Raw genomic sequence first — 21,787 nt, forward strand, 5'->3', positions numbered from 1 at the left:
GAACCTTCCGTTGGGACTACTGAGGTGTCAGCTTTGTCACGACCATAGCCAACTCCACTCTCTGCCTGTTTCAGAGAATGACCCATATATATGTCTTCTTTACCCAACTGATGGACACTTTGGTGGCTTCCATATATTGGCTATTGTCAATAAAGCTGCTGTGAACTTAGGGGTGCATGTATCTTTTTGAATTCGTGTTTTCGCTTCCTTCAGAAAGATACTCCAAAGTGTAATTACAGTGTCATATGGTGGTTCTATTTTTAATTTCTCGAGGAGCCTCTGAACTGTTTTCCATAGTCATAGTGGCTGTACCAAGGAACATTTCCAACAAAATGCATGAGGGTTCCCTTTTCTCCACATCCTCACCAATTCTTGTTATTTGGTGTCTTTTGGATGACAGCCATTCTTTCAGGTGTGAGGTGATCATCTCATTGTGGTTTGGATGTGCATTTCCCTAATAATAAGTGATGCTGACCATCTTTTTATGTGTCTGTTGGCCATCTGTGTATCTTCCTTGGGGAAATGTTTGGTCTTCTGCCAAGTTTTTACTTGGGTTTTTGTCTTTTGGAGGTTGAGTTGCATGAGTTCTTGGTTCATTTTGGATATGAACCCCTTTTCAGATATATTATTTGCAAATATCTTCTCATGTTCAGTAGGCTTTTTGTTTTGTGGATGGTTTCCTTTGCCGTTGAAAAGCCTTTCAGTTGATGGAGTCCCACTGGCTTATTTTGCTTTCATTTCCCTTGCTTGAAGAGACAGATCCAAAAAAAATATCGCTAAGACTGACGTCAAAGAGCACACTGCTGATGTTTTCTTCTAGGGTTCAGGCCATGTGTTGAAGTATTTGATTCGTTTTGAGGTTACCTTTGCAGAGAAAAGGATCCCAGTTTGATTCTTGTGCGTGTAGCTATCCAGTTTTCCCAACACCGTTTATTGAAGAGGCTATCTTTTCCCCATTGTATATTCTCACCTCCTTCGTCACAGAGGAATTGACCATATAAGCATGGCTTTATTTCTGGGCTCTCAGTTCTGTTCCATGGATCTGTGCATATTTCTTTTGTGCCAATACCATGTTGTTTTGATGATTCTAGGTTTGTAGTATAGTTTGAAATCAGGGAGCATGATATATCCAGGTTTGTGCTTCTTTCTTAAGATTGTATTGACTCTTCAGGTTCTTTTGTGTTTCCCCACACATTTTAGAATTCTTTGTTCTAGTTCTCCAAATAACCCCATAGGTATTTTGATAGGAATGGCATCGAAACTCTAGATTTCCCTGGGGTGTGGAATAATTTTAACAATACGAATTGTTCAACTCCATGAGCATGGCATATCTTCCCATTTGTTTGTGTTGTCTTCAATTTCTTTCATCAGCATCTTAGTTTTTGAAGTACAGGTCTTTTGCCTCCTTAGGTAGGTTTATTCCTAGGTATTTTATTCTTTTTGATGTGATGGTAAATGCGATTGTTTCTTTCATTTCTTTTCCTGATCTTTCGTTGGTAGTGTATAGAAATGCAACAGATTTCTGTGTATTAATTTTGTATTCTGCAAATTTACCAAATTCATTGATGAGCTCTAGTAGTTTTGTGGTAGCATCTGTAGAATTTTCTATGTATAGTATCACGTCATGCGCAAACAGCGACAGTGTTACTTCTTTTCCAGTTTGGATTCTTTTTATTTCTTTTTCTTCTCTGCTTGTCACGTCTAGGACTTCCAAAACCATGTTGAATAAAAGTGGTGCGAGTGGACATCCTTGTCTTGTTCCTGATCTTAGAGGAAATGCTTTCAGCTTTTCACCATTGAGTATGATGCAGAGAGTTACTCAGAAATGTGCACAGTTTTTCCTAGGTCCCTACTAGCAGTGGAAAAACAGCCAGGTCATGTAGTTCCTCACAGACCAAGAGGAGGATTTTCATGGCTTTCACCGTGAATGTGAGGGATAATCACTGGAGTTGAGAAGCTGCCATTTCCTCCTCACCTTCTCCTGCTCTGGGTTGTTTTTTTTAATTATTTTAATAAATTTATTTTATTTATTTATTTATCTTTTGGGCTGCATTGGGTCTTCGTTGTTGCACACGGGCTTTCTCTAGTTGCAGAGAGAGGGGGCTACTCTTCATTGTGGTGTGCGGGCTTCTCATTGTGGTGGCTTCTCTTTGTTGTGGAGCATGGGCTCTAGGAGCATGGGCTTCAGTAGTTATGGCTCGTGGGCTCTAGAGCGCAGGCCCAGTAGTTGTGGTACACGGGCTTAGTTGCTCTGCAGCATGTGGGACCTTCCCAGACCAGGGCTTGAACCTGCATCCCCTGCATTGGCAGGCGGATTCTTAACCACTGTGCCACCAGCGAAGTCCCTCTGGGTTGTTTTCTCATCAATATTATGTGGAGGAATTACATCAGCATCTTGAGAATATACCTTCAAAGGTTCCAGGACATCTCCCTCTTCCTGACCTTCATTTTTAAAACAAACATTACTGACAGTGTAGGAGGGTATGAATGAAGTTGAAATAGAGTCCCAAAGTGGCGGCAAACAGGAGTGAGGGACTAATTCAGACACCCTATAGCTCCCTTCCTCATTTCTACCTTTTCTCATTGTACCAGGTTCCCCAGTTGAACCATCTAATGATGATATCACTTCCTGGTTTTGACTCATAAAAAGAGATAGAGCTTCTCTGATGCTCAACATCCCCACCAAGACATTGGCCCCTGTATTTTAGTGCTTCCCCTCTCTTTCTTTACCTGATTTTCTCTCTCTCTCTCCCTTCCTCCCTGTCTCTCTCTCTCTCTTCCTCCCTGTCTCTCTCGCTCTCTCTCTCTCTCCCTCTCTTTCTCTCTCTCTCTCTCTCTCTCTCTCTCTCACACACACACACACACACACACACACAGAGGCTGACTGATCTTTGATTTTTCAGTAGAAACCATTGGTATTTGCCATTCTGCTTTGTCACACTGTTGAAAAGACTTACAGTATAAGAGCTACCCTGTGGCCATCTTTCTTCCATCTTGGCTTACAGTTTTACATCAAAGGGATTCAGCACAGGGTTGTGGAAGAAACCCAGTCCTGAGAACCTGGCAGCCCAAGTTCCAAGTTTTTGGCTGAGCTCTATTACTAACTTGCAGTCTGACCCTGAGCAAGTTGTCTGTCTTTGTAGTCTCATTCCATCTTTATTAGCTGATCTTGAATATTCCTTTCAGTCCTGACATGACAAACTTTTGAACAGTCTTGTTCTTTTAGATGCTTTTTTCAATCTCTTGAACCTCCCGTTTTAAAAATGACTCCTTTCTGGTCATCAGACATCTTTGATTCCATACTCTGTATAGGTCCAACCCAAGACAATGTCTATAGGAGGGCTCCATTCCAGAGTTTTTTTGTTGGCAGTACTGCTCTTGATCCAATTAACCAGAACTTCTTTCCTGGGTCCCATGCTTTAGAAGGCCCTCTTCTGGCCCTCCTCCTCCCCTGCACACGAACAATGGTGGGTCTGTGAGTCCAAGGGTGTTTGACCACCTGTAACCTTCTTATCCTCTTCTAAACCAAGCTCTCCCTAACCAGGATGTCCAGAATTCCCTGCTTATGAAGCTCTGAGCCTACTTCCAGGGCCTGCTTGGGCTTTTGCTCCTCTCTGTACAATTAGGGGCAGACCATACTGCCCAAAGTGTAGTTAAGAGGTAGTTGTTTGTATAGTTTGTGTTTGGAGTTATGGACAGAACTTGAATATGTAGGGTATAGTCTGCACACTTATACACAAGTTTCTTTGAGGTCAGTATGAACAGAAGGGTAGGTGGCCCACTTAGGGTGGATTTGTGAAAATAACCATTTGTGCATTCACCTCAGGCTCACAAATATTAGAGATGGGCCTGTTTGTGGGATACACTATCCTGCAAAGAGAGGCATAGAGAGGTCAAGAAGGGTGACTCTTCAAAGATTCTGTGAGTTATTTGTGGCTACACAGACAGACTCACTAACTGGTATGAGTGGGCAACAGAAAGAGAATGGGGAAGCTACAGACTTTTCACCTTTGGCTCTTGCTAGATGCAAAGGTAATTTATAATTTCTTACTGGTCTTCATTTTGCCAAACTAGAGTTATGATCTTGTAGGCACAAAGTGTGATGTTATATTAATAGTAATGACAATAGGTTATTGAACCTAATCTGATTCCTATGTTGACATTATTTCTCTCTATTTGCATTGGTTCATTTTCCCTCAACTCCCTCCCTCACCAAAATAAAGGTCATTAGGTAAAGCAAAGCAATCTCTTTAGGCTGACCTAGCCAACCCTCAATTAACTTGTACATCTGAGACCAGAGTTGTAAGAAATGGTCTATTAATAAGCATGTTAATTCCAAACCTCTTTAACAATTTCTCACATCACAGTGTTTCTCAGAATTAGGAGTCAAGATTTTGTAAATTTGATTACTGTACATTATATCCATATGATATTTCAAAAGGACCAAGATGGAAAAGTATGTGGCCTTTAAAATGGTTTTAGGGCTTCCCTGGTGGCGCAGTGGTTGGGAGTCCGCCTGCCGATGCAGGGGACGCGGGTTCGTGCCCCGGTCCGGGAAGATCCCACATGCCGCGGAGCGGCTGGGCCCGTGAGCCATGGCCGCTGAGCCTGTGCGTCCGGAGCCTGTGCTCCGCGGTGGGAGAGGCCACAACAGTGAGAGGCCCGCGTACCGCAAAAAAAAAAAAAAAAAAAAAAAAAAATGGTTTTAGTTGTAATTCTAGTCAAGCCAAAAAACTTAGCTTGGGAAAATTCTACCCGGTTTACAAATTAGCTGGATGTCATTTACCTTCTTGGGGACTCAATTTCTTTAACTATAAAATGAGGGGAAAAAATTAAAATAAAATAAAATGAGGGGGTTGGATTAAATGGTCTCTAAGTTTCCTTAAAAAAATCTAAGGTTTTATGGTTGCCTATGATCTTATAAGCAATTATGCCTAGAGCTATTTAGCAGAGAAAACTGCAGAATGTGAAAACCTTTAGGACTTAGCTAAGAAATAAAAAGACCATTCATCAGGAAATGGGGTCAAGTTAGAAAGTAAAGGGTATAGTTGCCTGAGCAACTATAATTTTAAAAGAAATTATTACAGAGTTAAACACAGGCCTATGCAGGCCAAGGAGAGGAAAAGAAACAAGAGCTCCATCTTTTCCTGTTGTTGTCCTGGAAGAGGAATCATATGATAACTGCTTAACTTTCTGGAACAAGGCGAAGTATAAAAGAAACAAACACACACGATACCCAATTACAAGGTGGCTACAGCTATATCTGCTACAGCTTCTTTCCTAGAGGTTTTTTTTCTTTCCTAGTGTTTTAATCAAGTCTGAAAGTTTGAATGCCAACTCTCCATAGGTACTTCAGTGGCTACCCACAGCAAGCTAATTTTCCCTCCCTCTTTCAGTATCAGAAATCCTCTCCAACGTCCTACAAGCATGATTCTATGCTGAAGTTGGTATTAAAAGTTGGCGTCAAGGCCCCAAATCCTGTTAGTGATAGTACGAGGAAGTAAGACATTCAACTCTGTTGTGAAACTAAATCATAATACATCAGACAAGAATATAAAACTACTTGGTCCGAGTGCTTAGCCCAAGGCTACAGTCAACTACTCCAGAGAATACAGAGGCCCCCAGAAGGAGGGGCCCTTTCATTCTGTACCTTCCTGCTAAAGAGGAAGTAAAACACTACACAGTTTGCCTTGGAAGTCTAACCATATTAAGAGAAACAAATCTCATACCTGACTTCCTATGCTTTGAAATTGATCAAAATGCAGGATATTGCAGGGGCAGGATGAAAAGAAAAGAGTAACAAAGGACTTGTAAAATCTCAGATCTGGCTAACCAGCTCTTGATTAAATAAAAATTGTCTGTATTTCTAATAGTTATAATAATAAAATCTGAAAATGTGGGTTATAGGAAATCCCTGGAGGTCCAGTGGTTGGGACTCAGTGCTTTCACTGCTGGGGGAACAAAGATCCTGAAAGCAGCATGGTGTGGCCAAAAAAAAAAAACACAACAAAACAACAAAGAATGTGAAAATGTGGGTTATAAATATATACTGTCAATGAATTTTCGATCATTTTCTTATGTTCAGAAGGTTATGTTTCCTGACAATCCAATTTGTTTCTGTACTTATGTTTCTGAAATCTGACTCGATTTCTTCTATGATATGTTTTTGCAAATCTCCTCTTCTTGTTAGACTATTTTGTTGAACAAAAAGAATGTGCTAACAACTGTGAGGAAACAGACACCCAGTATCTGTCCATTTATTAACCTGCTTTTTTTTTAACCTAAAGAAAATATCATTTCTCATTAGAAGTTAGAAATCCAGAACAAACCACTGAAATATAGGGCTTCTGCGAGTACTGAATAGAGAAAGTTCTATAGTGAAGGTCTGATAAGGAGGAGAAGGGAGATTTTTCACATGATATTTTGAGCAACTTTAGCTATATTTGAACTTTGGAAAAGTTTCATGAACAGTTGCTTCTTCAGGAGACTTCACAGTGCCCATAACATTGTGCATTTTATCTAACAAATACCTAGATAGTGCATTTTATACGCCAGGCCCTGTAAGTGCTTTATAAATATAAATCCCTGATTTTTCACAACAACCCTACAGAGTAGGCAATATCATCATCATCATCATCATCCTCACCATCATCATCACCATCCCTGTTTTAACAGATGAAGAAACTGCAGCACAGAGGAGTTAAGTCATTTGCTCCAGGCCCACAGCTGATGAGTGCGTAAGTCCACGCTCCTAGCCACCACACACTGCTCCTCTCAGAGGAGCTCATTATTTGAGGCAAAGGTGGAAGCAGAGAGTTAGAAAATGTCCTGGGTGCCACAGCCCTTTAGCATGTCACTTCCCTAGGGCAGAAATACTGCTTTAACTTCTAGCAACCTCCACCTCTTTAACCTGGAGATTCTTTCTCAGGTTTGTTTCTCTTAGATGTTCTTAAGATAAAAGATATGATGAAGTAAACTCCAAAGAAGAATTTTTTAAGAGTAATCTCCAGAATGACCTTGCTTAAGAAACTGAGATTAGTGAGCTAAAGGAGAAAATAGCAAGATATTAATGGTGTCTACTGGATCTAAAACCTCTTAGTCACTTTTATCATTTGCCTAAAATTCAATAAAATGGCTTTTTGCTGCTGTGTTTATAGGTTAATATGAATGACTTCCAAGAGAAGGTTTAAGAAAAAAGAGGTTATCAGTTCCTACAAAATATATACTTTGGCCAAAGACCTTAGAGAGCAAGGTCTTTCAAGTATTTACAACTAAGAAGTAGTACAAGGATGTTAATCTGAAGGATTATTTGTCATAATAAAACTTTAAAAGAGCCTATTTACCATCAGTTACAGAATGGTTAAATTAAAGAAAATCCTTGCAATAGAACACAAAGCAATCATTAATATTTACATGAATATATATGTAACATATCAAGTGAAAAAAGCAAGTTGCAGAACACTGTCATGGTGCTATGCCATTTTTGTGGGAAAACAACATAAGAAACATTTGGTTTTTTATGTCTGTAACATATAGGCAGGTTTGGATACAAACCTGAAAAAATAGAACACACCTCTTAAGAGTGGTTATCCCTGGAGAAAGTGTTGAACGGGGAGGGGTAGTGGCGAAAAGGAGATAAATTTTTATTTTATAGACTTTCACTTGCTTGTGGTAGGTGAGATTCACTAAATGCACATGAATTAAAACACAAGCAAGCATATGGAAACCATTAAACAATTTGAGAAAGATTAAGAATCAATTATAAATAAACTGTGTAATAAGTTTGACAAAGTGAGCCATGATATATAATCACTTTGTGTACCAGTTTTTCCATAATTATGTATAAACTACTGTGCTAGCTTTACTAGACTTTTATTTTGCTTAATGCTATAGATTTTGAGGTTTTATTTTCATTAAAACTTGAAGAGGAAAAAATTACACCTTTCAAAGACTGATAAGTCAATAGTTAATGCACTAGTCTTTTACTTCTATATTTTCTTTCTAGAAACTCAAGTACACATTTATGTGAACCATCACCATACTGCAGACTGACTGGATGGCAGTGTGCTGTGATAAAAACAACACGGCCCAGAGTTAGAAGACTAGTCCAGATTCTATCACAGGCTCACTGGGTAATTACTGCCACTTAACGCCTGTGGGTCCCTATTCATTTCTCTTAAGAAGAATATATGATCCAAAACAGCAAGGGAACAGTATCTCTCTTGGTTGACGAGCAGTGAAATATATCTGCAATGCTGGCAAAAGCCTTGTTAAGCAGCTTACTAAGCGGTGCTGAACATGACATCTGAAATTGTTATAGTGTCCTCTTCGGTCCCCAGCAGGTGTTTCTCTGATTCTTCCACATTCTGTTCAAGTGTCATCTGTGCAGTTGTGAGTCACTAGAGCCAGCCTTTCACCCCTCCCTGCCTCCCTCCCCTGCTCCTTCTCTACTCTGAGATATGAGAGAAACGCCAAACCCAGGCCATCATATGCTCTGCTGCCCAGGAGAGTACAATCCGGTCTGTGCATTATAGCCAGCGTGATCTTTGTAAAACACATGCATAACCTTGTCATCCCCTTTAAAAGTCTTTATTATCGATCCCCACCATTTACAACCAAGTCCACACTCTTGGCCTGACATAAAAGCCTCTTTCTGTCATGGCTCCAGTCCACTTTTCCAGCCTCCTCTCCTGCCTTCTAACTCCCCACGTACAAAATCTTCTAGCCATATGGAAATGTCTCCAGTTTACTGTTCGTAGGTATGCTCTTAACAGAAACCCCAGAGGCCACAAGCATTTCAGAATTCATAACATTTTAGATTTTCAACAGGTAATCCCATGCATAGATAGATAGATGTATATGTATATATGTTACATAACACCCCAGATGGTCTAAGGCATCAACTCGTATCAAACACATAAATGTTTCTTCAGCAAACCTAGAATATTCACATTAAGTGTAATAAGGCCACAAATGGCCTCAGTCGGTTGGGGTCTGGTTTTGCCACTGAGCCACTTCCCTTGCTTCCTCCAGATCTATAATCCGCCCTTTTGCACCTGCTCTGTGCCTGGGAAACTGACCTATCTGTGCTTCAGCCCCACACTCCACTGCCCCCAGGTTTCTAATGGGATACAGCCAATGGGGAGCCCAGCAGGCTATCCAGGAGCCTGGGGTGTTTCCCTCTCCTGAAGGACAGTCATCTGGAGGCAGTTGCTCTTTAGGCAGTCTTCTTCCCATGACTCCTTCCTTCTGGCCTCCAAGAACCACTCTCTCCTCTCATCTCCTAGGGACGTGTGTCTCGGGATCACAGCTCTCCTGTCCCACTATCACATTCCTATCCCTGTGCCAGCACTCCCCCCACACCTTTGAATGAGTCTCTTTATTAAATCCTCTTTCAACGATCCCAATTTGAGAATACCGTCTGTTTCCTGATGGGTCCCTGACAAATGCAGCACACCAATGAGTTCAGATTGAGTCAGGTTTTCCTGCCTAATGGATTAAGGAAAAGCTTTCAGCTTTTAGAACTTCTTGGATTTCAAAATTATATGTAAGATACTGTGAACACATACAATCTACTATTTCTTTCTTCTGTTTAATATATACTGCTCCTACCTGGAATGCCATTCTCTCCTTGTCCAATTGGCTAACTTCAATTTAGTCTTTAAACACCATGTGAACTTCCAGTGAACTTCAAGAGTGAACTATCCACTGACCAATCCCCTGTAGACAGCACCTCACCCAATAGTCCTGGACACTTGTAAAGTCCCTGGAACAGCCTTGGAAAACTTATGTGAGTCTGGGACTTGAAGGGAAAACCCCACCCAAGGAAGTGATGGACTCACAAGTACTGTTACTGTTACATAGGTTAAATATATGATGAATGGAAGGCTTAATATTTCTTAATATTGCTGTATGATTCAAGAAACATTGGGGATGCAGTCATAAATAACTAAAATTTAGTGGTTTTAAATTTCATTTATTCACCCTCTTGTACCAATGACTCACAGACAAAACACAAACAGAAATTTCTGAAAAATACTCATCCTTAGTATGTGCAATGCACTCTGGCATTTTCTAGCCTATTGTAGTCCATATCACTTTTTAAAAATATCAATCACACCCTAGAAATGGGTCATGCAATACACAGTGTGAAAGACACCAAACTAAACAGTATTCATTGACAAATGCTTCCACACTTTGTCAAACAAAGAACCAAAATATTGTAACCATGCTTTAGTTTTTTGCCATTTATACTTTCAGTTTGTTTCTCCCCATTTTCAGTTATTTGCTCTCCTGAGCAGGGGGAGGAATTCCTGTCCTAAAGCTGGATGACATCTGGCTAGAACCACAAGACGCGTGCTGACACAGAAACCAGAGCAGCGGGCAATCTGGGAGTTGGGGCTGTCTTAGCCAATTTAGAATATTTGGTCACCTTATCTGAGATTACATGTAAACTCACTTTTTCCAGCCTCTCAGAAGGCAGCTTGTATTATGTAATTTTAAAAGAATTTTTTTCTGTGTTGTTTAATGATTTGCATTAATTTTAAACAAGGGTTTATGAACTGTGAGCTAGTGCCAGGAAAATGTGGATCAATTGTTGCTTCCCTAGAGAAAGTAGCAGTGCTTTTAATAATAGATCCTGGTAAAGTATCTATAATTCTTCTATGACTTAAAAGTCAAAGCAAAATATGGATTGGGTAAAAGGATTTTTTCTTTCTTTCTTTCTTTTTTTTTTTTTTTGGTGTGTATGTAGAAAATATACACAGGTCTGACTAAGGAAAAAAAATTGTTCTAATTAGACTCTTGTTTGCATCAAGCCAGCATTCATTTAGGTGCCCTTGAAAGAAAAGGAGTTAATTATATGGACACTGTATCATTTAGGATTAACACTGGCTACATGTGACAGAAATCGAAAATAGTGGTGGATAGTAATCTTATCTTAAATAAGATAGTTTTAGCTCTCTTGTAACAGACAAGAAGTAGGAAGTCCAGAACTGGCATGGCTTCCGGATGTCAAAGGACCAGGGTTCTTTTCTGCTACCTACTACTGAGATTCCTGTCAATGCATATAAATTCTAGACAGTTGGAAGGAAGAAGCGAGGAGGAATTACACACACAATGTCCCCTACAGCCCATTAAACAGAATATCATCACAAGGCTATACTTAGCTGCATGGAAGGTTAGGAAATGTAGTCTTTTTAACAGGAGCTCAGCTAACAAAGGAGGAAGATGGCAAAGACAGATATTGGGGAAAACAAGGAGTTCTTCCCACAATTATACACGACCTGAAATTGAGAAAACTTTAGGCTTGATTTCTGCAGACTCTGCCTCTCCTTCTCAAATAATCAGTTCTCCTTCTTCTTTAGTCTATGGTTAAAGGGAATTACAAACAGCACCAGTAGTTTATATAGCTTAGTTGATTACTTTGCCCCTATATGGCAGAGACTGCCATGCCAGGACAGCATGTGGATGGCTGGAACTAGAGCCAATCAAACCCTAACCACAAGGCTGTGAAACAAGGTCTAGCTAGGAATCAGGAAGAGGGAAATGAGTGCTGGGGAAGCAATCAACAAATATCTTACCACAATGTCTAAGAGGCAGCTCTACGTTAACATGTTCAAATCAAAATTCTTGAGCTCTCTGTCAATTTCCACCTCCAACGCGCTACCATCCACCTAGTCATTTAATCCAAAAACCCAAGTGTAATCCTTAAACCTTTTATTCCCCTCACTCCTCACATCCATCAGGACCAGCTACACAATATGTGGGGCCCAGTGAAAAATGAAAATGCAGGGACTCTTGTTGAAAAATTATCAAGAATTTCAAGAGAGCAACAGCAAAGCATTAAACCAACTGTGGAGTCCTTCTAAGTATGGGGCCTGGTACAACTGCACATGAAGCCACACCTGCATCCAATATAGATCCATACATTTTGTAAGTTCTACCTCTGTGATAGTTAAGTTTATGTGTCTATTTGACTGGGCCACAGGGTACTCAGACTTTGGTTAAACATTATCTGGGTATGTCTGTGAGGGTGCTTCTGGATGAGATTAACATTTGAATCAGCAGACTGAGTAAAACAGATTGCCCTCCCTAATGCTGGTGGGCCTCGTCCAATCAGTTGAGGGCCTGAATAGAACTAAAAAGAGTAAGAGGGAACTCCTTGTGTCTGACTATTTGAGGTGATACATCAGTGTTTTCTTGCCTTTAGACTCACTGAAACATTGGCTCTTCTCGGGTCTTGAGTCTGCCAGCTTTCATACTGGAATTTACACTATCAGCTCTCCTGGTTTTCAGGCCTTCAGACTCAAACTAGAACTGCACCATCAGCTCTGCTGTGTCTCCAGCTTGTCGACTGCAGATCTTGGGACTTCTCAGCCTCCATAATTACATGAGCCAATTCCTTATAATAAATTTCTTTCTTTTCTCTCTCTCTATATGCATCCAATCAGTTCTGTTTTTCTAAAGAACCCTAATACAACATCCAAAACAATTCTTAAATTAGTACACCTCTCTCCATCTCCATAACGATATCTCTGTATCTCTGGTTCTGGACTAAATGGTATTGGCCACTTAACAAGTGCACCTGCTTTCACTTTTGCCCCTGCTTCAGTGGTGTCCAATCAGAGAAGCAAAACCACAAGGATGGATGCACATACACACACACACATATGCATATATAAAACAAATATATAATATATAAAAATATTTTTATATGTAATAAATATTTAAATATAATAAAACATCATATTTCAAACATAGTATATTTAAATATATAATATATATCATATTTTATAACTAAATATATTTATATAAATATACTATAATCTTTAATATAAGAATAAAAACTACAAAATTTATATAAATATATAAAATACACATATATGTAAATACATATATACATATACACACACATATACATATGCATATGCATGTGAATTTGTTATAGGGCTTTGACCTTACAACTGTGGAAGCTGATTAAACAGTGTACGTGCCAGCCCCAGGCTCTGGCACTTAAAGGGATGATGAATATAAAGAGGGAGATGTGAGGATCAACTGGAACCTGTGAGAACAGATTTGAACCTATAAAGATAGACTCGGAATTACTGTCATTCTCTCACAGCCTCTGAGCCTCCAATTTTGATGAGAGTATGTGTCCCACTGGAGAAGCTGATGCCCTTAGTCATGGAGCTAAATATGATCCTGGCCCAGGGCTGAGCAAGGCTGAAGGAGAAAATCTGGCAGGACTTGTGAGCCAGATGTTGTCCCAGGCCAGTAAGGTGAGCCAGCAGATCACAGCAATGTGGGTGCATTGCAGTGGGGTCTTGTGCCCTGCTCTGACCTTCCAAGTGTAAAAGCAATAGGCTACTGCTCCCTTTCTGCCTTCCAAATAGCGTACAAAATGCTCCTTGTGAGGCTCACTACCCCTGAGCCATACAGGGAAGGGAATTCTGGGAAACATAACTCAGGTTTAGCTAATTTGACACCATACAAATCCTCCCCAACCCTTCACTTAACTACAACATAGCAGCAATAGATATCACTTAAAAATTCAAATCAGACCAGTTTTTCTTCTTAAAGCCTTGCAAATGCTTTCCCCTACATCTAGAATAAAATCTGAACTCTTAAAAATGTCATGAAGAACCTAGGGGTAAGACAGGAATAAAGACACAGACCTACTAGAGAATGGACTTGAGGATATGGGGAGGGGGAAGGGTAAGCTGTGACAAAGCGAGAGAGAGGCATGGACATATATACACTACCAAACGTAAGGTAGAGAGCTAGTGGGAAGCAGCCACGTAGCACAGGGAGATCAGCTCTGTGCTTTGTGACCGCCTGGAGGGGTGGGATAGGGAGGGTGGGAGGGAGGGAGACCCAAGAGGGAAGAAATATGGGAACATATGTATATGTATAACTGATTCACTTTGTTATAAAGCAGAAACTAACACACCATTGTAAAGCAATTATACTCCAATAAAGATGTAAAAAAAAAAAATCCAAACTCTTTACCATAGTTTACAAGGCTGCACAGGATCTGACCCCTACCATTCTCTGAGCTCATTCATTTTGTACCACTTCCTCCTTGAGCACCATTCCTGAGCCTTCTACTTGTTCCTTAAACACATGGAGGTCTTTACTGTCTCCATCTTCACATGGCCTTCTACTGTGTGTCTATATGTCTCTCTGTGTCCTTTTCTTAAAAGGCTAATCATCACTGGATTTAGGGTTTACCTTAAACCCAGGATGATTTCATATCAAAACAATTCATTATATCTGGAGAGACCCTATTTCCAAATAAAGTCCCATTCACAGTTCCTGGGGTTAGGACTTGAACATGTCTTTTTAGGGGACACAATGCAACTCATTACAGGTCTAATGAAAGAGTCCTAATATGCCTGCTTCTTCTTGGGACAGGATCCTTCAGAGATCTGAACTTGGGATTGAATATCAGGACCCCTAGTAAATGCTACATGCCACAAGAAATTTAGACATTTTCAGGTAGTGCAGAAAGGAGGATTTTTACATTCCCTGAACTATTAGAGAAATGACAGTTGGGATGTGGACAATAATTAAAGTTTGCAGGATCCAGAATTAGGAATTTATGTGATCACAAAGCTTCCAATGCATCCCTTGGGGTACACTGGGTAGCTGACTGCTTAACAATACTTTAAAATGTGGTAAACTGCCTGGATTTGTAAGTCAGATTTTTGACAATGTAACAGCTGGAAGGAGAAATGACCTTTACGCTTGTGTTAAAACTTAAGCAGCTTTTGCCACAAAGCATTCCACGTTGCTATTAGAAAGCAGTTTGGAAAACTCAGGCTTGTTGAAGAAAGTTGCTGTAGGAGGATTTTAAAGCAAAACATCACAGGAGCAGCTCAGAACTCCCTGTGAAATTGTGAGTTATCCTTCCCACTCCTTGCTCTTAAAGAAGTTATTCAAGGGGAGGAAGAGAAGGAACTGTTCAGGGTTAGAAATAAGGGTACAAATCCAGCCGAGCAGAGGGTGGAGCTCAGTCACCCAAGTTCAGATTTCTAACACCAAAGCCCCCTCATTACGGGGTAAGTGACTTCCTTACTTTGGATCAGAGAACATGCTAGAAAAATCCCTGGGCCTTAAACACGAACCATGACGACTGAATTTTTACCTAGCTGGGAAGCCAGTCCTAAACAAGACATCGGTAATATCTTACATATTTGCCCCTGCAATCTAGCAGCCGTTGGCGACAGTTTTACCATCCACAGCACCACTTGGGGGTGGAGGCTAAGAAGAGAAATACCTCCATATGTTCCCACTCTTGTGAAGACGGGTGTTTTTTGGTGGAATGTGCTTGTGAGAAGAACAGTCCTCCAGAAATTAAGATCCAGAAACAGGAGAAAGGTCATAGCATCAAGCTCTCCTGACACCATAAACAAAATAGCTTGGTAGATACCATAGCTCTGCCTTCCCTCCTTGGTTAGCCTAGACCCTGGTATTATAATAGTTGGAGGGGTCTCCATAGTCAATGACGGTCCAGTGGTCAGCCCTGACTTAAGGGTGAACAAATGTGGTCAAAGTCCTATATTGGGAATCCTGCCTGCTTTTAGGGTAACTCTAGAACCCCAGTGCTACTGAATTTGAACCAACACATAGAGAGTGGGGTAGGATGGTACTACCTAACTAGACCCAGAAATCCAATAGGAATTATTACCAATGGAGCTTTTGAGAAAATTTCCAGCAATGCTTTAGGAGATCGATACTAGCCTATGAGTTGGAGGTGGTCCAACTACTTTAAGTAAAATACAGCTCTACGTTTTACCTTCTGATCCCAAATGACCAGCCACTGTCATCCTTCCCTCAGAAGCCATGTAGCAAAATATACAGAGATGGCAAATATTTTTCTCAAGGAAATACATGATGATGAGGAGATTTTATTCACCAAAAATCCTCTTAGAAATATATGATGAGAAAGAGATTTTATTCACCTTAGAAAGGGAGAGGTGTCTTTGTTAGAAAAATTCTTTGAAAAACACGAATTCAAAAAGATGTGTGCACCCAATGTTCATAGCAGCATTATTTACTATAGCCAAGATATGGAAGCAACCCAAGCGTCCACCAACAGATGAATGGATGAAGAAGATGTGGTATATGTATACAATGGAATATTACCCAGCCATAAAAGAATCAAATTTTGCCATTTGTTACAACATGGATGGACGTAGAGTGTACAAATACTGTATGTTTTCATTTATATGTGGAATCTAAAAAATAAAACAAATGAACAATTATAACAAAACAGAAACAGACTCACAGATACAGAGAATAAACTAGTCATTACCAGAGGTGGCAGTGATGGGAAGAGGGGCAAAACAGATGAAGGGGATAAGAGGTACAAACTACTAGGTGTAAAATAAGTAAGTTACAAGGATGTAATATACAGCATAGGAAATATAGTCAATATTTTATAATAACTGTGTATGGAATATAATCTATAAAAATACCAAATTATTATACTATACACCTGAAACTAATATTGTAAGTCAACTGTACTTCAATAATAAAAGAAATTCTTTGATATTTGGGAGTAGAAACTGACACCTGAGGAATACAGATTTTGGTAGATTAGTTGCAGGTGACCAGATGGTTTTATTGGTTGCTCCACAGACGGAGGAGGAAGAGGAGAGAGGAAAGATAAGAGGTGGGATGAAAGCAGCAGATGCAAGCTCTCTGCTAGGCCAATCACTGGGGGGCAGGAACAGGCTTTAACAAGCATTAAAGCTCAATGTGGGGGCTTCCCTGGTGGTGCAGTGGTTAAGAATCCACCTGCCAATGCAGGTTCGAGCCCTGGTCCGGGAAGACCCCATATGCCACAGGGCAACTAAGCCTGTGTGCCACAACTACTGAGCCCATGTGCCACAACTACTGAAGCCCGTGCGCCTAGAGCCCGTGCTCTGCAACAAGAGAAGCCACCACAATGAGAAGCCTGCCCACCACAATGAAGAGTAGCCGCTGCTCCCTAAAACTAGAGAAAGCCCGCACACAGCAAGGAAGGCCCAACGCAGCCAAAAATAAAGTAAATAAATTTTTTTAAAAACTCAATGGGAAAAATATTTGCAAATAATATGACTGACAAGGGGTTAATATCCTAAATATATAAACAGCTCATACTACTCAATATCAAAAAAACAAACAACCCAATCAACAAATGGACAGAAGATCTGAATAGACATTTTTCTGAAGAAGACATACAGATGGCTAATAATGACATGTAAAGATGCTCAACATCCCTGATTATTAGAAAAATGTAAATCAAAGCAACAATGAGATATCACTTCACACCTGTCAGAATGGCTATCATCAAAAAGTCTACAAATAATAAATGTTGGAGAGGATGTAGAGAAAAGGGAACCCTCCTACACTGTTGGTGGGAATGTAAATTGGTGCAACCATTATGGAAAACAGTATGGAGGCTCCTCAAAAGACTAAAAAAAGAGAATTAGCATATGATTCAGCAATTCCACTCCTGGGTATATATCTGGAGAAAAACATAATTCAAAAAGATACATGCACCCCAATGTTCACTGCAGCACTATTTACAATAGCCAAGACATGAAAACAACCTAAGTGTCCATCAACAGAGGAGTAGATAAAGAAGATGTGGTATATATATATACAATGGAATATTACTCAACCATAAAAAAGAATGAAATAATGCCCTTTGCGGCAACATGGATGGACTGAGAGATTGTCATACTGAGTGAAGTAAGTCAAACAGAGAAAGACAAACATCATATGATATTTATATGTGGAATCTTAAAAAATGGTACAAATGAATTTATTTACAGAAAAGAAATAGAGTTACAGATGTAGAAAACAAACCTATGGTTACTGGGGGGGAAAGGGGGGAATAAATTGGGAAATTGGGATTGACATATACACCCTACTATCTTTAAAATAGAAAAAAGGCTTAGAGAGAGATTCTTGGGGGATACAGAATTTCAGTTTTTAAAAGAAATAAAGAAGGTACTTGGTATTTTTATTTTTTTATATAAAAGCAAAAGAAGAAGAATTGTGTATATTCAAATATCTTCTTTAAAAATGCAATTTCTGGCTTTTTCTTAGAGAACACAAATTTAAAGTGAAATAATTTTTAAAGTCCAATACGAAATTAAGAAAATCCACCAAAGTTTTATGTAAATATTCAGTCATGCATTCATTCATTAACAAATACCTGCTGTATATCTGTTACATGCCTGGTACTGCTTTGGACTCTGAGGATGCAGAGGTGACCAAGACAGATCATGTCCTTGACCGCATAAATTTTGTAGAGCTTAATGATTTAAAATTTCTGAGAAGAACTATAAAGGCAAATAAAACCAACACCTGAACTAACTGCAAGGCAAATTCAAAAAAAAAAGAAAAGCTTTGAGAATTGACTAGACTTACCCTTAAAAGTCCAAGATAGTGACTGAGATACAAGCTTGGTCATGGCATACACATCAAAGTCAAGGAGACAGGCACAAGAATCAAATTTATGACAGGAGGACAATTGGGTTGCAAAAATGTCTTCAAACAAATATTCACCATGCTATCCAGTTAAGGTTCTGAAAACCCTGGGTAACACATTCTACCTACAGGAAAAACAAGGTTCAAATTTAAGGTTTTCTAATAGTTAATTAAAAGGAGGCAAGAGAGTAACCACAAGAGAACAGAGAGAGAGGGAGGGATTGAAATTAAGATTGAGATTCTGTCTGTCATTGGATAAAAACAAGCAGCCATCACCAAAAAGTGTACAAACAGTAAATGCTGGACAAGGTGTGGAGAAAAGGGAACCCTCTTACACTGTTGGTGGGAATGTAAATTGGTATAGCCACTATGGAGAACAGTATGGAGGTTCCTTAAAAAACTAAAAATAGAACTACCATATGATCCAGCAATCCCACTCCTGGGCATATACCCAGAGAAAACCATACTTCGAAAAGATACATACACCCCAATGATCATAGCAGCACTATTTACAATAGCCAAGACATGGAAGCAACCCAAGTGCCATAAAAAGATAAATGAATAAAGAAGATGTGGCATATATATATATAAAATATATATACACACACACATATATACACACACACATGTACACACAATGGAATACTAATCAGCCATTAAAAAAAGAATGAAATTCCACCATTTGCAGCAACATGAATGGACCTACAGAATATTATGCTTACTGAAATAAGTCAGACAGAGAAAGACAAATACTGTATGAAGTCACTTATATGTGGAATCTAGGAAATAATACAAATGAACGTATATGCAAAACAGAAATAGACTCACAGATATAGAAAACCAACTAGTGGTTACAAAAGGGGAGAGGAAGAAGGGAGGGGCAAACTAGGGGTATAGGATTAAGAGACACAAACTACTATGTATAAAATAGATAAGCAACAAGAATATATGTATAGCACAGGGAATTCTAGCCATTATCTTGTAATAACTCTTAATGGAGTATAATCTGTAAAAATACTAAATCACCATGCTATATACCTGAAACTAATATAATATTGTAAATCAACTCTACTTAAATTAGAAAAAAAAACTCAGTTTCAAAATTTCTGTCTTTAAAATATTACAAAAGGCATGACAGATGCTGAAAGTGTGAACTCCTTTCAAATGCAATTATGTTGAATGTGCTTGGTACTGGTTGACTTGCTCCCAAGGCCCCACATACTTTCAGTTGAAGCCCCATCCCATAGTGACTCCTAAATCTTCAGTAAAGTATTTAGACACACACACACACACACACACACACACACACACACACACACACACACACAGACAACTATGAGTGAGTGTTTTTCTAGAACTTGATGAATAAGTTCTATATTCAATGGTTTGCTAAAAAGGAGATAGCCCTAAAGGTTAAGGACTACAGAGAACAGACACACACTAGGAGCAAGCTGTGAGAACTCACAGGTATCATGAAGACTGTCACATGCCACAGAATTAGATTTTCACCTAAGTTAACCAGATATTCAAGGAGGAGGAAGCCTCCAGATGACAGCATGGCTATTCTAATTTTGCCTCCTCCATTTCATTATCCATATAACTTCTGAGTGAGTTTTCTAAGACACAAATCTAAGCATGCCCTACCTATGATCAAGATTCTTCAATAATTTCCCATTGCCTACTGGATTAAAAAAGAAGAAGAGGGGCTTCCCTGGTGGCGCAGTGGTTGAGAATCCGCCTGCCAGTGCAGGGGACACAGGTTTGATCCCTGGTCTGGGAAGATCCCACATGCCGCGGAGCAACTAAGCCCGCACGCCACAACTACTGAGTCTGTGCTCTAGAGTCCGTGAGCCACAACTACTGAGCCCGCACGCCACACTGAAGCCCGTGCACCTAGTAGAGCCCGTGCTCCGCAATGAGAAGCCACTGCAACGAGAAGCCCACACACTACAACGAAGAGTAGCCCCCGCTCGCCGCAACTAGAGAAAGCCCGCGCACAGCAGCCCAACACAGCCAAAAATAAATAAATAAAATAAATAAATTTATAACAACAACAAAAAAAGAAGATAAAAACCTTTGCAAAGCATTTAAGGCCTTTCCCAGCTTCTTGCAAAGTGCCTGGTGAGCAGTGGGTTCTCTAAACATGGAGCATGAGCATAGTTCCCTCTTTCTATCAGGGCTCAACTCAAAAATCACAGAACTTCTCAGAAAGGTCACCCCTGGCCATCTACTAGAATGCCAGCAAGCCCTCTCCCCCCAAATTTTCATAGCCCTCTTCTATACTTATTTTCTCTCCTCAGTTCTTTCAATATCTAACATATTATATATTTTACTTATGTAACTTATTGTCTGTAACCCTCAGTAGGCATATATAAAACATCAACTATAAATATAGTCTCTAGGTAGACAGGGATTTTTGACTTTTTAATTTGTCCACTACTATCTCCATTACCTAGAACCGGGCTTGGCACACAGCAAGTGCTTCATAAAATATATGTAGGATGGATGGGTGCGTGGATCATTAAAACCTCAACCCAAAAACCAGTTCTACCTGAAGCCTCCAGGAAGATTTAGGTATTCCTGCTTCTCTCTCCTTCCCTGTACGTAACTTCTCTTATCATATTGTACTTCTTTGAATGTTGAGCTGAAAACTTCATTGAAATCAAGGGCCTCACTTTCATTTGTATGTACTTAGAAGTGACTCCTTTGTGCTTGGTACATGATATGCCATTGAATAAATGAATGATTGATTATATCCTTATTTTAAAGATGAGGAAAATAAGGTTTAAAAAGGTTAAATAACTTTTAAGGGCACACACTAGTAAGTTGCAGAGGTAAGATACTAACCCAAATGTATGCCAAGCCATTCCTTTAGTTTTCCTTGTCACTACTACCATATCTCCCTACAATGTTCTATCCTGTCCCACATTTTCTATTATTCATATTGTACCTATTACTAAGTCCCTGTTCAAGTCAAATCCCACCTATTCAATGAAATCTTCCAGATGACTCTTATTCACAGTAACTTTTCCTTTTTTTTTTTACCAGAAAGTTCCTGAGATAGCTCTCAGGGTAAATGGGGGAGGTTATAAGATAGGGTTTGTGGCCTATCTTATAACAGCTTATCCACTTGTGTTCCTCACTCCATATTCAGGCTCTTGGTGCAAAGGCCTACCTGTTTTGCAGGTAATGCACCCTCCATTGGTCCCCAACCTCAGGTAACAGTCTCTCATGATCTGCATATCTCTCCTAAGGACTTATATGGCTGGTGATGGATGCAACTGTTTCCTTGGTTTGACTG

At 39.7% G+C, this 21,787-nt stretch overlaps 1 long non-coding RNA gene across 1 annotated transcript in view; it reads right to left on the reverse strand.

Moving 5' to 3' along the window:
- Window positions 1–21,787, reverse strand: part of LOC116749261 — a 105,074-nt gene that overhangs the window by 82,003 nt on the left and 1,284 nt on the right. The gene's annotated exons all lie outside the window — the stretch shown is intronic.

The sequence above is a fragment of the Phocoena sinus genome, chromosome 2, assembly GCF_008692025.1.
Source record: "Phocoena sinus isolate mPhoSin1 chromosome 2, mPhoSin1.pri, whole genome shotgun sequence".
NCBI lineage: Eukaryota > Metazoa > Chordata > Mammalia > Artiodactyla > Phocoenidae > Phocoena > Phocoena sinus.